This window comes from Emys orbicularis, chromosome 6, assembly GCF_028017835.1.
Source record: "Emys orbicularis isolate rEmyOrb1 chromosome 6, rEmyOrb1.hap1, whole genome shotgun sequence".
Taxonomy (NCBI): Eukaryota; Metazoa; Chordata; order Testudines; family Emydidae; genus Emys; species Emys orbicularis.
The window spans coordinates 34,165,980-34,179,299 of NC_088688.1; the positions used below are offsets into that span (position 1 = coordinate 34,165,980).

Below are 13,320 nucleotides of genomic sequence, written 5' to 3' on the forward strand. Positions count from 1 at the left end.
ACCTCAGATGCCTTAGACTAGAGTCTCTCATACAACATGTGCCTGAAAAATCAATAGCAGTTTTCCTGACCTTTTTGTTGTTTTGTTCTCTACAGATAAAATATTATTGCTCTAATAACAGAGGAATGTAAGCATCTCCCTTTTTCAAAGGAAATACTGGGTCAAGAGAATTGGACGGATGAAGGAATTGTTCTTAATCACTATAATAGTAGTAGTAGTTGTAGTGTGGTAGTGTGTAGAGGCACCAACCAAGGCCAGGAACCCTTTGTGCTATACACTGTACAAACACATTGTAAAACACGGCCCTTACCCTGAAGAGTTTATTACCTAACAGACAAGAGAGCTGGAGAAAAGAGGTACTGTCACCCCCACTATACAGATGGCAATCTGTTGCACAGAGAAATTAAGTGTCTTGCCCAGACTCATGGGAAGTCTATGCCACAGATGGAAAATGAACTTAGATTATTTCGAGTCCCCTCCCATGTCTTAATCACCCCTTCCACTATGGCCACACTAGATTTTAGGAAAAGCAGTATAATATCATGGGCCGCGAGAAGTTCAATTGGAGGAATGCAGAGGCTTTCAATCCCTGTATTAAGATTCTGAGGAGTTATATTTCTATTGCTACGTTAGATCCTACAACCCCTAATGAATAGGAGCAATGGTATGGGATCTGACTAGAGTCCTACCAATGAACTCCCTTAGGAAATCTATAGTTGAAGTTTGAACCTTTCACAAATTTTAAGGTCAGAAGGGGACTATTATGATCATCTAGTCTGACCTGATGCATAACACAGGCAATAGAATTTCACCCAGTGATTCCTGCACCAAGCCTGATACCCTGTGGCAGAACTACAACATATATTTTAGAGAGACATCCAATCTTGATTAAAGATTCCAAGTCTTGGAGAACCCACCACATCCCTTGGGGTAAGCTTTATTGTGCACAGAGCTATACCTTTATCTAGATCTTCCTGGATGAACAAGAGAACAACTAGGATAGAGGTAGCAGAGGATCAAAAATGCCTCTGTGAAGCACTGGGGGGGGGGGGGGGGAGAATATCTGAGTGGAAATCACAGAAGAATTGACAAAAAAATCCTTGGGATTATAAATTTTGCCTTTTACAAGCCAACGCTTCGACTCCATAGTTGTGGGTGGGGCAGCTAACTCGGCAAACGGATCTATCAACCTTGGCATTTATCCATGGCTAAATCACTACTCGAGCCAGGACCACCTACAGTGTCCTGGCATTGTCTGTGTTTGGGTTCTTCACCAGTGGAAGAAGCATGTTATTATAGTGTAGCAGTCAGGTTCCTCTAGAGGAACCTCTTCAGTATGGTTTTTGGCTAAAACCACATTAGAGGTGATCTTCTGAATGTCTCTGGGACCATATCTTTTGAAGAGAAATTGTTTTTGCTCTGGTTACATCAAGCTGCCAATCATATCATCACGGAATATGAACGGAGTCGAGACAGTAACATTAGAATGTCTCTTGCTGTTAGAACATGTGAATTTAGCACATCATTTAAGGAACTTGTTTTTTATATTCTCTCTGGGACTGGGCAGTACATTCCATAATACTGAACTGAGCCCCAAGAAAGAGGGGAAAGGTCCTGAGACAAAGTCAGAGCATCTTTCTTCAAAATGACTACAACAAACCAGTATAGTTGTAGCCATGTCAGTCCCAGGATATTAGAGAAACATGGTAAGTGAAGTAATATATTTTATTGGACCAGCTTCTGTTGGTGAGAGAGACAAACTTTTGAGCCGCACAGAGCTTTTCCTGAGATCTGAAAAGAGCTCTATGTGTCTCGAAAGCTGTCTCTCACACCAACAGAAGTTGGTCCAATAAAAGATATTACCTCACCCACCTTGTCTCTGTAACAAACAAGAGCAGATATGGAGAAAGAGCTCAGATTTATAGAACAGGGCTTTTTTCAGTCAATCATTTAGATATAGTAGGGGGTGGGTATTTTGTCCCATTAACTCAGACACCATCTATAACTTCTTCTTCTGTAAAAGCTCACTCCACTTAAGCAATGAGAATTTTCTATTTTCTTAAATATGTCTTGGGAAGTTTGTATATTAATATGTAAGTATGTGACATTAAAATTCACTTACTCTATAGTTACTGCTACTAGCTGTCTCTATATTTCCATAGATGCAAAAAACTGACTGAGTGAATTCTCATTTTAAATCTTCTGCATATCATGTAATTAGCTGGTTGCTTTAGTTCTAGGGCAGCCTGGCAACTCTTGCTCTTTTGGGGGACTCTGTATGCAGAACATAATCATACTGGCTTTCACTGTCACCATATAACAAAAATCACATTTAAATTGTTGTCCACTTTCAGCCCTAGTTCACTTCTATTCAAGCATCTCCAGTCCCACTGAAAACTGCTTTTCAAATGATTTTTCCTTGTCCTTTTCTACCTGAAATACAGAGCAATAAATAACTTCTTTCTTCCCTAATTTTAAAAAGCAACACCCAAAACATGTAACTACCAAACAGAAGAAGCCTAATTTTGCACCCAAATCCACTTGTGCAGTCACCAGGAGCTGTGCATGCATCTCGGAGAACAAAATTGGGATCAAAGACTTTACTTAAAATTAGCAACACAATTTGTTCTATCAAAATTGTTCACTCTGGGCTAGATTAAGCCCTGCAAAAGGAGTGGCATCTAGCTTCACTGCCGCAGGAGGAACCCTGGGAGGGAATGGTGAACTCACAGTCACAACTCCTCCCTTGCTCTTGGGGGGAAATAACTTAATGCAGGCCTTTACAGGGCGTAGCTTACACCATGCATCCCGTCTGCTCAGTTCCAGTGCACTGGGGAGGGAGAAGCCAAGGCTCTGTCCATTCCATACCTTTGTGTGTCCCCAACTCACTCCCAAGGGGGAATGGCAGCCACATGAAGCCGGTTCTCTCTACTATGCCTGGATTTGCAATTCAGGAGAGTCCCTCACATCCATGCAAGGTACAAGAGAATGAGACTTTACTAAATTCCCTCACCCTCCGAGTTTAAAATTGGTAGTCTTTTTATATGAAAATATTGAACTACACCATTCCATCTCTTAAAGCAATAAATGTGCATCCCACTCCTCCACACAATGCAAGACTCAGCTCCCACATGGCAGAACAGCTGCAGAACATTTCTGGTCTTCAAAGTATTTAACAGATATTGGCATCAGTGCTTCTCTTTAAAGATAAAATAATGTTTTGGCTGTAGGCAAGCAAAAACAATGTAGCTAACACTAAAAGTACTTCCAGAAACGCTGAACCCTTCTGATGTGGAAACGAAAATATGCTAACTAAGCTATTGATTTTCTTTTTTGGCACTAAAAAAGAAATGTCAGAATTAGGTCACAGGACAATTGTTGCTCAGATTAATTGCACTAATGTAGCCTGGTAACATTCCACGCAGTTAGAGAACACAACCAGATATAACCTTTGTGTTATTATAGTGTGAAATGTCATGCAATCTACTAAATTATCTAGTTATTAAAGGTCAAAACATAAAAGGCAGAGGATTTGTCAAACAGTTTCTAATCTTTTTTAATTGTTATAGTATCTAAATTTCATGATTGCTACTTCAGGAGGTGACACATTTGCTGTCCCTAGCAGGGAGAGGAAGGAGTCACTTCTTGAAAGTTAGGAACATAAGGATTGCCATATTGGATTAGCCAGCAGTTCTCAAACTGTGGGTCAGGACCCCAAAGTGGGTTGTGACTCTGTTTTAATGGGGTCATCAGGGCTGGAGTTATACTTACTGGGGCCCACGGCTGAAACCTGATCCCACCGCCGGGGCCGAAGCCCAAGCCCAAGGGCTTCAGCCCTGGATGGCAGAGCACAGGTTAGAGGCCCCCCACCCGGGGCTGAAGTCCTTGGGCTTTGGCTCCCGCCCACCCCCCGCCCTATGCGGTGGGGCTCGGGCGGGGCTCGGGCGGGGCTCGGGCAGGCTCAGGCTCCTGGGGTCCTGTAGTAATTTTTGTTGTCATAACGGGGTCTCAGTTCAGTGAAGTTTGAGAACCCCTGGATCAGACCCATGGTCTATATAGCCAGTATGATGCCTCAGAGAACGGTGCAAAAACCCCACAGTAGTCAGTTATAGGATAATCTGCCCCCATAAAGGTCTGGTCCTAATCCCTCAGAGTTAGAGACTGCCTTAAACCCTGAATTATTATCCCATCCAAAATTCTTTGTTTGTATTAATTGTTATAACTCTGGATATTCTTGTTCTCTATATATGTCCAACGCCTCTTGAATGTTACTAAATTCTTGGCCTCAATGATATCCGGTGGCAGTGAGTTCTACAGTCTAATTATGTACTGACTATTTCCCTTTATCAGTTTTGAAGTTGCTACCTCTCAATGCTAATTATTGTTATTACAGTAGCGCCCAGGACCCCATCGTGCTAGGTGCTGTACCAACGCAGAACAAAAATACAGTCCCTGTCCCAAAAAGCTTACAATCTTGCATATACGCTCAAGAAAGGAAGTTCTGTTTCTCTGTTTCCAAGAGATTTCTGGGGATAATAGTGGGCGATTGCATAACAGCGTTCTTCTGTCCTGATGGCTAAGTGCCCCAAGCACTAGCTGAGTGATTTATGCAGTGTCTGGCTAAGACTGGCGCTTTGAGGAAGGCTACTCACAAGAGGCTCACCACCAAAGGCTCATTCCAGAAAAAAAATAGCTAATGGGAACAGATTGGGGAATCAATCACAATAAATAATGGAGATTACTATTGACCCCACAGATGAGAGTGTGTGCCTACCACTTATTACTCATGTTGGCAGTTTGGAGTTGGTTTTAGATTCTCTGCTGCTCATGGATGCTGAGCTAGCAGCTGTGCCCAGGAGCAATTTTTTCCCCATCCGGACTTGTTGAGAAGGGTGCAACCTCTGCTTTTGGATGCAGATGTCACTGCAATTTATCCCTGCCTTCTCCATGTTGGGATTAGATTGCTGCAATATGCTCTGTGTGGGACTACAATTTGAAACCATCCAGAAATTGAAGTGAAAGAATTCGTCCTGCGTGCCAACAAACTTTTTTTTCTTTCAGCTGTGGAACAGTCAAGTGCTTTTTGTTTTGGCACTGCTGGCATTGGCATTTGTCCTATAATGTCTTTTTACAGGTGGATTGGTGGTAGATAAAGATGTTGTGGGATCTGTATGGCACAACTGTAGATGCCCAACTTTTGAAAGTGCTTAGTGAATAATAGAGAAGCCCCATCAGGGCCATATTGTGACCGGACTGTGCAAACACAGTAAAAGACAGCTCCAACCCCAAAGAGCTTACACTCCAACTAAGACAAGATATAACTAGTGGGTGGAAAACCATCAAAAGGAACTGAGGCAGAAGAATAATATAATAATATTTGGAGATATACCTATCTCATAGAACTGGAAGGGACCCCAAAAGGTCATTGAGTCCAGCCCCCTGCCTTCACTAGCAGGACCAAGTACTGATTTTGCCCCAGATCCCTAAGTGGCCCCCTTAAGGATTGAATGGCCCCCTCAAGGATTGAAGAATGAAGGAAAAGGTACTAAGAACATGTATTTACATAGGCCAGATGTGTGCATGACTAGATGGTTTTAAGATGTTTATTTTTTATCTTGAGGTTCATAAAAAAATTAATCAAGTATGAGAAGTATCAGAAGTTTCTAACAGCAAACTACATAGATCCAAACTACACAGCTGTGTGCTCTCAGTCTTCAGAATATAAGACCTTTCAGTAAAAGGTAATGTAAATCTTCCTTAGTCTAGGATTTTAGTAAGGGAAATAAATATTCATTTTCTAATCATAAAGATGGTTTTCCTTTTCATGCAACTAGTTCTTGAGGGTGTTGATTGTTTGTTTTGATACATTAAAAACTTTTAAAAGCCTGGTTCATTTTCACTCATTTCATGACTGTCCAAAATTTGTGGTGCCAGCTCAGGAAGAGGGAAAAAGTAGGAGACAAATGGTTCCACTTCTATTTGTCAATCTCAAGATGCTCTTAACAGCACTACATCAAAAAAGTGTAAGAATTTAATTATAAATTCATAAGCATCCCAGACTCTCACTACATGTCCTATAAGCACTTGTTGAAAGGCAGCCCATAAAGCACAATGAAAAACTCCACTTTCCTACAAACCCCAATAAATAAGTTTATTTCTATAACCTAGAGTAACTCAGTTCACTGCTAATAAACACATTCTCACAGTAAACTCCTAGGACCTCTTTTATATCCTCATCCCTATCAGGGATGGACCCTGGGCCACCAACAGGTGCATCCCATATAATAGGGCAGCAAACAGCCTTTCTGTTCTTAGGGAAATGATCAGATAATTATCTGCAGGTGAAGTGCTTCTCTTTAGAGAAAATGTGTCTTCAGATAGAATGCTCTGTTGGAAAACTCCCAGAACTATTCATCAGAACTCAACCAAAGTGATTCTTTTAGATTAATTTATAACAAAATGTTATGACCTACAGATTTATTTACAAATGTTGTTGTTTTTTTCTTCCTTTACCTTGTGGATGCAGGTTTGTTCTCTGAAATAGTAATTCAGACTGTAACAGGAGTGTCTCTAAATCTAACCCTAGCAACTCCAGAGTACATACAGAATGCTTGAGGTAATCTGAAAAGATAAATATTAGCCCTAAGTCTACTACACAAGTGTCAGTCTGGTGGTAGTGACTAACTTGTACTAAAACCTCTAAAATAAAAGTCTCCAATTCTGCATAAGAGGCTATAGCAGTATCCTTATTAATATAGAAAACCTATGTTAAAGCTGTCATCTATGGAAATAAACTTGGGTTTTTATGCAATATTCATGTGCAGCTGTTAACTTTTTTTGCTGATGCTTTTGTAAAGGTTTGTGTATGCTGAACAGTGCTAGATATTAAGATTACCAGTCACAGAAACAAGAATTTGAGTAACCCAAATACACTTAAGTATATGTACAATGGAGGGAAAAACAATTTTGGAAAGTAAAGAGATTGCCCTTTAAACATTCAAAGGGGTCATAGTAAACTGTGAGAACATGGGGGGAGGGAATCCTTGATTAGGTTGTTTTACAATGCTGATTAATACTAATTTGAGATATGCTTCCACTTTTATATGGAAAGCAACAAATGGGTCAGATCTCTTTTGGAGAATGTGATGCAATCTTTTTAATATGAGATACTGTGGAATTCAGCTTTATTGCTCATTTTACTACTGGTAAACCCCAGATTTTATGAAGGTCTCCAAAACCCTTCTAATATAGTTTTGAACAAACTAATGTTGATGTTGTAAGACTTTAGAAGTGAGGGAATAAATTTCAGATAACTTGAGTTTTGAATCAGCGTTTGGAAAAATTGGGATTTATTTGTAATTACTTTCTAAAGGTAACCTTTTATTTGCCTCTTGCTTAAAATGGAGATAATGATATTGACCTCCTTTGTAAAGCGCTTTGAGACCTATTGTGAGATCTGAGGCCTTTTTCTGCAGCCACATTAGGACAGCAGCAGCCATGAGCTAAAAAGCAGAAAGTCAGTCTCACATTCCATCTAAATTACATTATAACAACGAAATATCAGCCTGTTAAGAAGGCACTCCTGTTCTAATAGTACCCACCATCCCCAGATTTAAAAAAACTGATATTAAGATGTTTAAAGAAAACTTTCTTTGATAGCATTCTGTCTGGCAAGGAATCACTTAACAACAGTTGTGATTGTGAAATCTATACTATTTTATTGTCTTGACTTTATGGTCCCTACTTCTCTATTGTTTATCTGTATAGTCTCTGTCTGGTTCTTTGATTGTTTCTGTCTGTTGCATAACTAATTATGCAAGATTTAAATCAACTGAGGTGGCAGGGTATGACTGGTTAAAGAATTGTTTTGCAATATATTAGGACTGGTCAAAGAATTATTTGTAATACTTTAATAAAATGATTGGTCAAGATGTAGCTAAGTGTAACGCCGACAGACCCCAGTCATTGTCGGACGGGATCGAACCGGTGACCTCTGGAGCTTGGTGCATGAGCCTCTACAGCATGAGCTAAAAGCCAACTGGCTCTTAGCTAAGGCTGTAGAGCAGACTCATTTTATTTCCCTCTCTAAGCAGTCTCAGTGCCACTAGGTGGGACAGAACACCACACCCAGAAGGCATGAGGGTTACATTCTTCCCCTAGCTGAGGAAGCACATCCCGAACTTCAGAGACTTCCCAGCTGAAATCTTGGACGAGCCCCCACTTGTAACGCCAACAGCGCCCAGTTGTCGGTGGACGGGATCAAACCTGGGACCTCTAGAGTTTAGTGCATGAGCCTGTACTGCATGAGCTAAAAGCCAACTGGCAGTTAGCTAAGGCTGTAGAACAGACTCATTTTATATCTCTCACTCTAAGCGGTCTCGGTGCCACATAAGCAGGACTCACGTTTCACTATATAAACTGGGGTCCAAAAAGGAGACCAGGTGGGAAAGAAAGGAAAAGAAAAGAAGAAGAAGGAAAGACCTGGAAGAAGAACTCACCTCCAAGACACAGCCCAAGATCAGAGCTGCTAAAATCGTATGCATGACCGTGACATGCAGCAACCAGAACCCAGATGAGACTGACCTTGCATGGGCAACAGGGAAAGTCCTCCTGTGTAATCGGGATTGGTGAGCATAGCACTGTATGCTTAGCATGTGTATTCTGCTTGGTGATTGTTAATAAATAGAGGTTGAGGATATTACTGTGTAAGGCTCTTTAACCAGGACAATGCCCTGCAAATCCATAGAAGATTACGCCTGAGCCCTAGGAATTGGGTAAGGGTAGGTGCCTTTTGCCCCAAGCCCTAGAACCTGGGTAAGATGGGGGTGGCCTAAATTAACTGGGTTATGCCTTGAGCCCACAAAAGAGTAGAGGTGGGATGCCCTAGAGCAGTGGTGGGACGCATGCGGCCCGCGAGACAGTTTTACATTGACCGTCCGCAGGCACAGCCACCCGCAGCTCCCAGTGGCGAACCGCAGCCATGCCTGCGGACGGTCTATGTAAACAAACTGTCTTGCGGCCCACCAGCAGATTACCCTGGCGGGACGTAGGTTGCCCACCACTTCTCTAGAGTGTGCAGGTAACATTATGATTAGGAAATGCTATACAAGAGTTGGGTAATAGTACTGTATTATACTGATCAGCAACCCCTGTGAGGATCAGATTAGAAATAACCTATTTTTCTAAAGTTTGTGAAGTAGGAAAGATTTTTGGATTGCAATTTGTTTGCAGATTAGTAAAAATTACAGTCTGGAAATTATAACTAGATTGCCATGACGTGGCTTTAAAGGGCTGAGTAGAACTTCACCATCCTTATAAAATTGAGACTTTGCCTCTATGCATGTGTCAGATTCCTAAAACAAAGCAATTAATTTTCCATTAGAAGATGGGAATACCTAGATATTTGATGACAACAGTTACTGTATGGTTAAACTTAATACCATATCTTTTTTATAGAGGAAAATCCTGACGTTCCTTTGATCCTGATGCAGTAGTGTGAGACATGAAAGTGTTTTACACTATGAAACAGATACTGGAATTAAAGCAAGTCTTTGCTATGACTTCAATATTGTGGTTATCTACATATACATTAATCAGGTAATTGCTGTTATAAAGTCAACATACTAAATTATCACAGTGGTATCTGAAACATAACTGTTTCCTCCAAGTTTAGGGAAATACATGTACACATTGACAAATGTAAAAAGCGACAGAGTCCTGTGGCACCTTATAGACGTATTGGAGCATAAGCTTTCGTGGATGAATACCCACTTCGTCAGACGCATGTAGTGGAAATTTCCAGAGGCAGGTATAAATATGCAGGCAAGAATCAGTCTAGAGATAACGAGGTTAGTTCAATCAGGGAAGATGAGGCCCTCTTCTAGCAGTTGAGGTGTGAACACCAAGGGAGCAGAAACTGCTTTTGTAGTTAGCTAGCCATTCACAGTCTTTGTTTAATCCTGAGCTGATGGTGTCAAATTTGCAAATGAACTGAAGTTCAGCAGTTTCTCTTTGAAGTCTGGTCCTGAAGTTTTTTTGCTGCAGGATGGCTACCTTTAAATCTGCTATTGTGTGTCCAGGGAGGTTGAAGTGTTCTCCTACAGGTTTTTGTATATTGCCATTCCTAATATCTGACTTGTGTCCATTTATCCCTTTACGTAGGGATTGTCCAGTTTGGCTGATGTACATAGCAGAGGGGCATTGCTGGCGTATATTACATTGATGGACGTGCAGGTGAATGAACCAGCCACAACATCACCGGTTCATTCACCTGCACGTCCACCAATGTAATATAGGCCATCATGTGCCGGTCATTAGCCTGTGCTATTCTTTTATACTTATATATACACATGCACACCCAATACCACACATTTATATAACTGAACTGTTTATTTTCTAACCTGACTTCACCTTTTTTACATGGGAAATGTTTTGGTAGCTCTCACGTTTAGTTTCTGTAAGACAAACATAATCAGCAGTGATACCAATTGAAATAAAGGCCCAGATGGCTTCCACTCCCTGCCTCCCATAAGATTCATGGACAGTCCTCCCATGTCCTGAGCAGAAATAGGAGTGAGGGAGCTAGTGGGCTAATAACATTGTCCCCCACTTCCTGGAATCCTATGGAAGGCTCCGCAGGGAAGAGGGGTGAAAGCTGGATGGGCCATGAAATCATCATCCCTTCATAGAGATTCCTCAGAAAAAGATAGCACAACCTAGGACGGCATTATCTTGTCCTGAGCCCTCCTCTGTGCAGGGGTATCCCAGATGAAGAGGTGCCTGGGGCAGCTGCACCCAGGGAAGGCTCTGACAGCATGGCTACAATAGAGCCATACTGCCAGGGAGCAGCACATGCCCCTGCAGGCTTTGGTGCTCATGAGAATTATTTATGGATAATTTCACGAGGGCTTTTCATAGATTTCTCCTCCTTCGCCCCCTTCTTCAGGTTCTTTTCTAGGAGAGTGCTCTCTAGGCCAAACATTTTAACATACTGCAAGGAAAAGATTCTGTTTTTGCTTGTCATAGTCACTGAATAAGCTACAAGAGCTATATTCCCTGAAAATAACAAATGCCTCAAGGGGAAAAGTCATTAACAATATTTTATGTACCATTACATTAAACAAAATAAGCTTCCATTCAAATCCAGATCTACATCCAGACAAAACAACTTCTTGTTCTTCTTTATTAAAAAAGAGAAAACAGCAAAAACCCAAGATTTCCCCCATATTTTAAATGATTTTAATGTGGTATGATCAGGTCTGACACTGAATTCAAAGCTAGATCTATGTACGGTGAGCAGGATTTGGGCCCAAGTGTGCTCCTGTAGAGATCCCCATGCTTCCTTTTATTTAATAAACAAATAACCAAACAAACAAACAAACAAAAACTTGGTTTCTGGGACTCATTAATAGGATCCAGGGTCTCCATCTACTGCATAGGTAATGAACCTAATTTTGTTCTCACACTGGTGTAAATCAACAGCCAATGGAGTTGCTGAGAGAAGACTCAGATATGATATTTACAATGAGAAGTAAGACTACTCCAAATTCATGTTAAAAAAATTACAGGGAAAGTAAATTTTGGGGAATTTTTGTGGCCTATGTTATACAGGAGGTCAGACTAGATTATCACAATGGTCCCTTCTGGCCTTGGTATCTATGAAATGATTGACTTACATGATATAAAACTTTAATAGCGGAGTTCACATTAATGCAACAAAAATACAGAGGACACCTATTGAATTTCTTTTGCATAGACACATATCTGGTTGCTATAGTAGACGTACTAAAAGTAATATAGTATGATAATTAACAGTGATATTTCCAGTTTTCATAAACAGTGACCAAGCCTTCCTTTCAGTTGTATACTTTTTTTCTGGGAGGAATTTTGGATTTTTGGTTTAGGCACTAGATGAGGACTCAAAATTGAGACTACTTTCCCAGCTATCATAGAAATCTCTCTGACTCCAAGTCACAGAATCAAAGGACTGGAAGGGATCTCAAGAGGTCATCTTGTCCAGTCCCTTGCACTCATGGCAGAACTAAATATTATCTAGATCATCCCTGACAGGTGTTCGTCTATCCTGCTCTTAAAAATCTCCAAAGATGGAGATTCCACTGTCCTCAATCTCTAAACCAAGGATAATGCTTCTCTACATCACAAAGGTGTTGTGAGGATAAATTCATTAACATTTGTGAGATGCTCCAAAACTACAGTTTAAAAAAAACAAAAACAAAAAACTAACAGAATGTTAGGAACCATTAGGAAAGGGATAGATATATACAACAGAAAATAATGTCATCACATAATTCCATGGTATGTCAACACCTTAAATACTGTGTGCAGTTCTGGTTGCCTCATTTCACAAAAAGATATATTAGAAGTGGAAAAGGTGCAGAGAAGGGGAACAAAAATAATAAGCGGTATGGAACAGCTTCCATATGAGGAGAGATTAAAAAGACTGGGACTGTTCAGTTTAAAAAAAGAGACAGCGATATGATAGAGGTCTATAAAATCATGAATGGTATGGGGAAAATGAATAAGGAAATATTAGCTACCCCTTTATATAAGGCAAGAAGTAGGGGTCACCTGATTAAATTAATAGGCAGCAGGTTTAAAACAAACAAAAAGAAGTACTTCTCCACACAATGCACCATCAACCTGTGGAACTCACTGCCAGGGGATGTTGGGAACGCCAAAAGTATAACTGTTCAAAAAAAATTAGATAAGTTCCTGGAGGATAGGTCCATAAGTGGTTATTAGCCAAGATGGCCAGGGATGCAATTCCAGGCTCCAATTGTCCCTAGACAGCCAGAAGCTGTGATAGAACGACAGGATGTATCACTTGAAATTGCCCTGTTCTGCTTATTCATTCAGAAGCATCTGGCATTGGCCACTGTCAGAGACAGGATACTGGGCTAGATGGACCATTGGTCTGACCTCGTATGGCTGTTCTTATGTTCTTACAATGATGGGAGCCGTAAGTACCTAGATATTTCTTTACTCATCTTCAGCAGCTGTTTTTCCTAAATGCAATTTTATATAAAAAAAAATTTTTTTAAAGAGTACAAGAAGTTTCAAAAAGCACTGGCAAGGTTGAAAAGCTAATAGGGTGGGATGTTGAGTTGTTAGGTCTCTGTTTTAGAAGGTCAGGTCCTTTGTGGCACTTTACAATTCCAAATTCCTCCTTGCACTGCTTTCTCCATCAACACTACTGTGCTTTGACTATGTGCACACAAGTCAAGAGTAAGGGTCTAAACTACGGCTCTTTGAAGCTCTTTGAAGTGTGGGCTTTTCACAACAGAGTGTTAGTAAATTATT

The 13,320-nt window shown here is 40.7% G+C and overlaps 1 protein-coding gene across 1 annotated transcript in view; it reads right to left on the reverse strand.

The window, feature by feature from the left end:
• The window catches only part of LOC135880390 (chondroitin sulfate proteoglycan 4-like), a 56,530-nt gene that overhangs the window by 37,898 nt on the left and 5,312 nt on the right, over window positions 1–13,320 (reverse strand). The window lies entirely within an intron of this gene.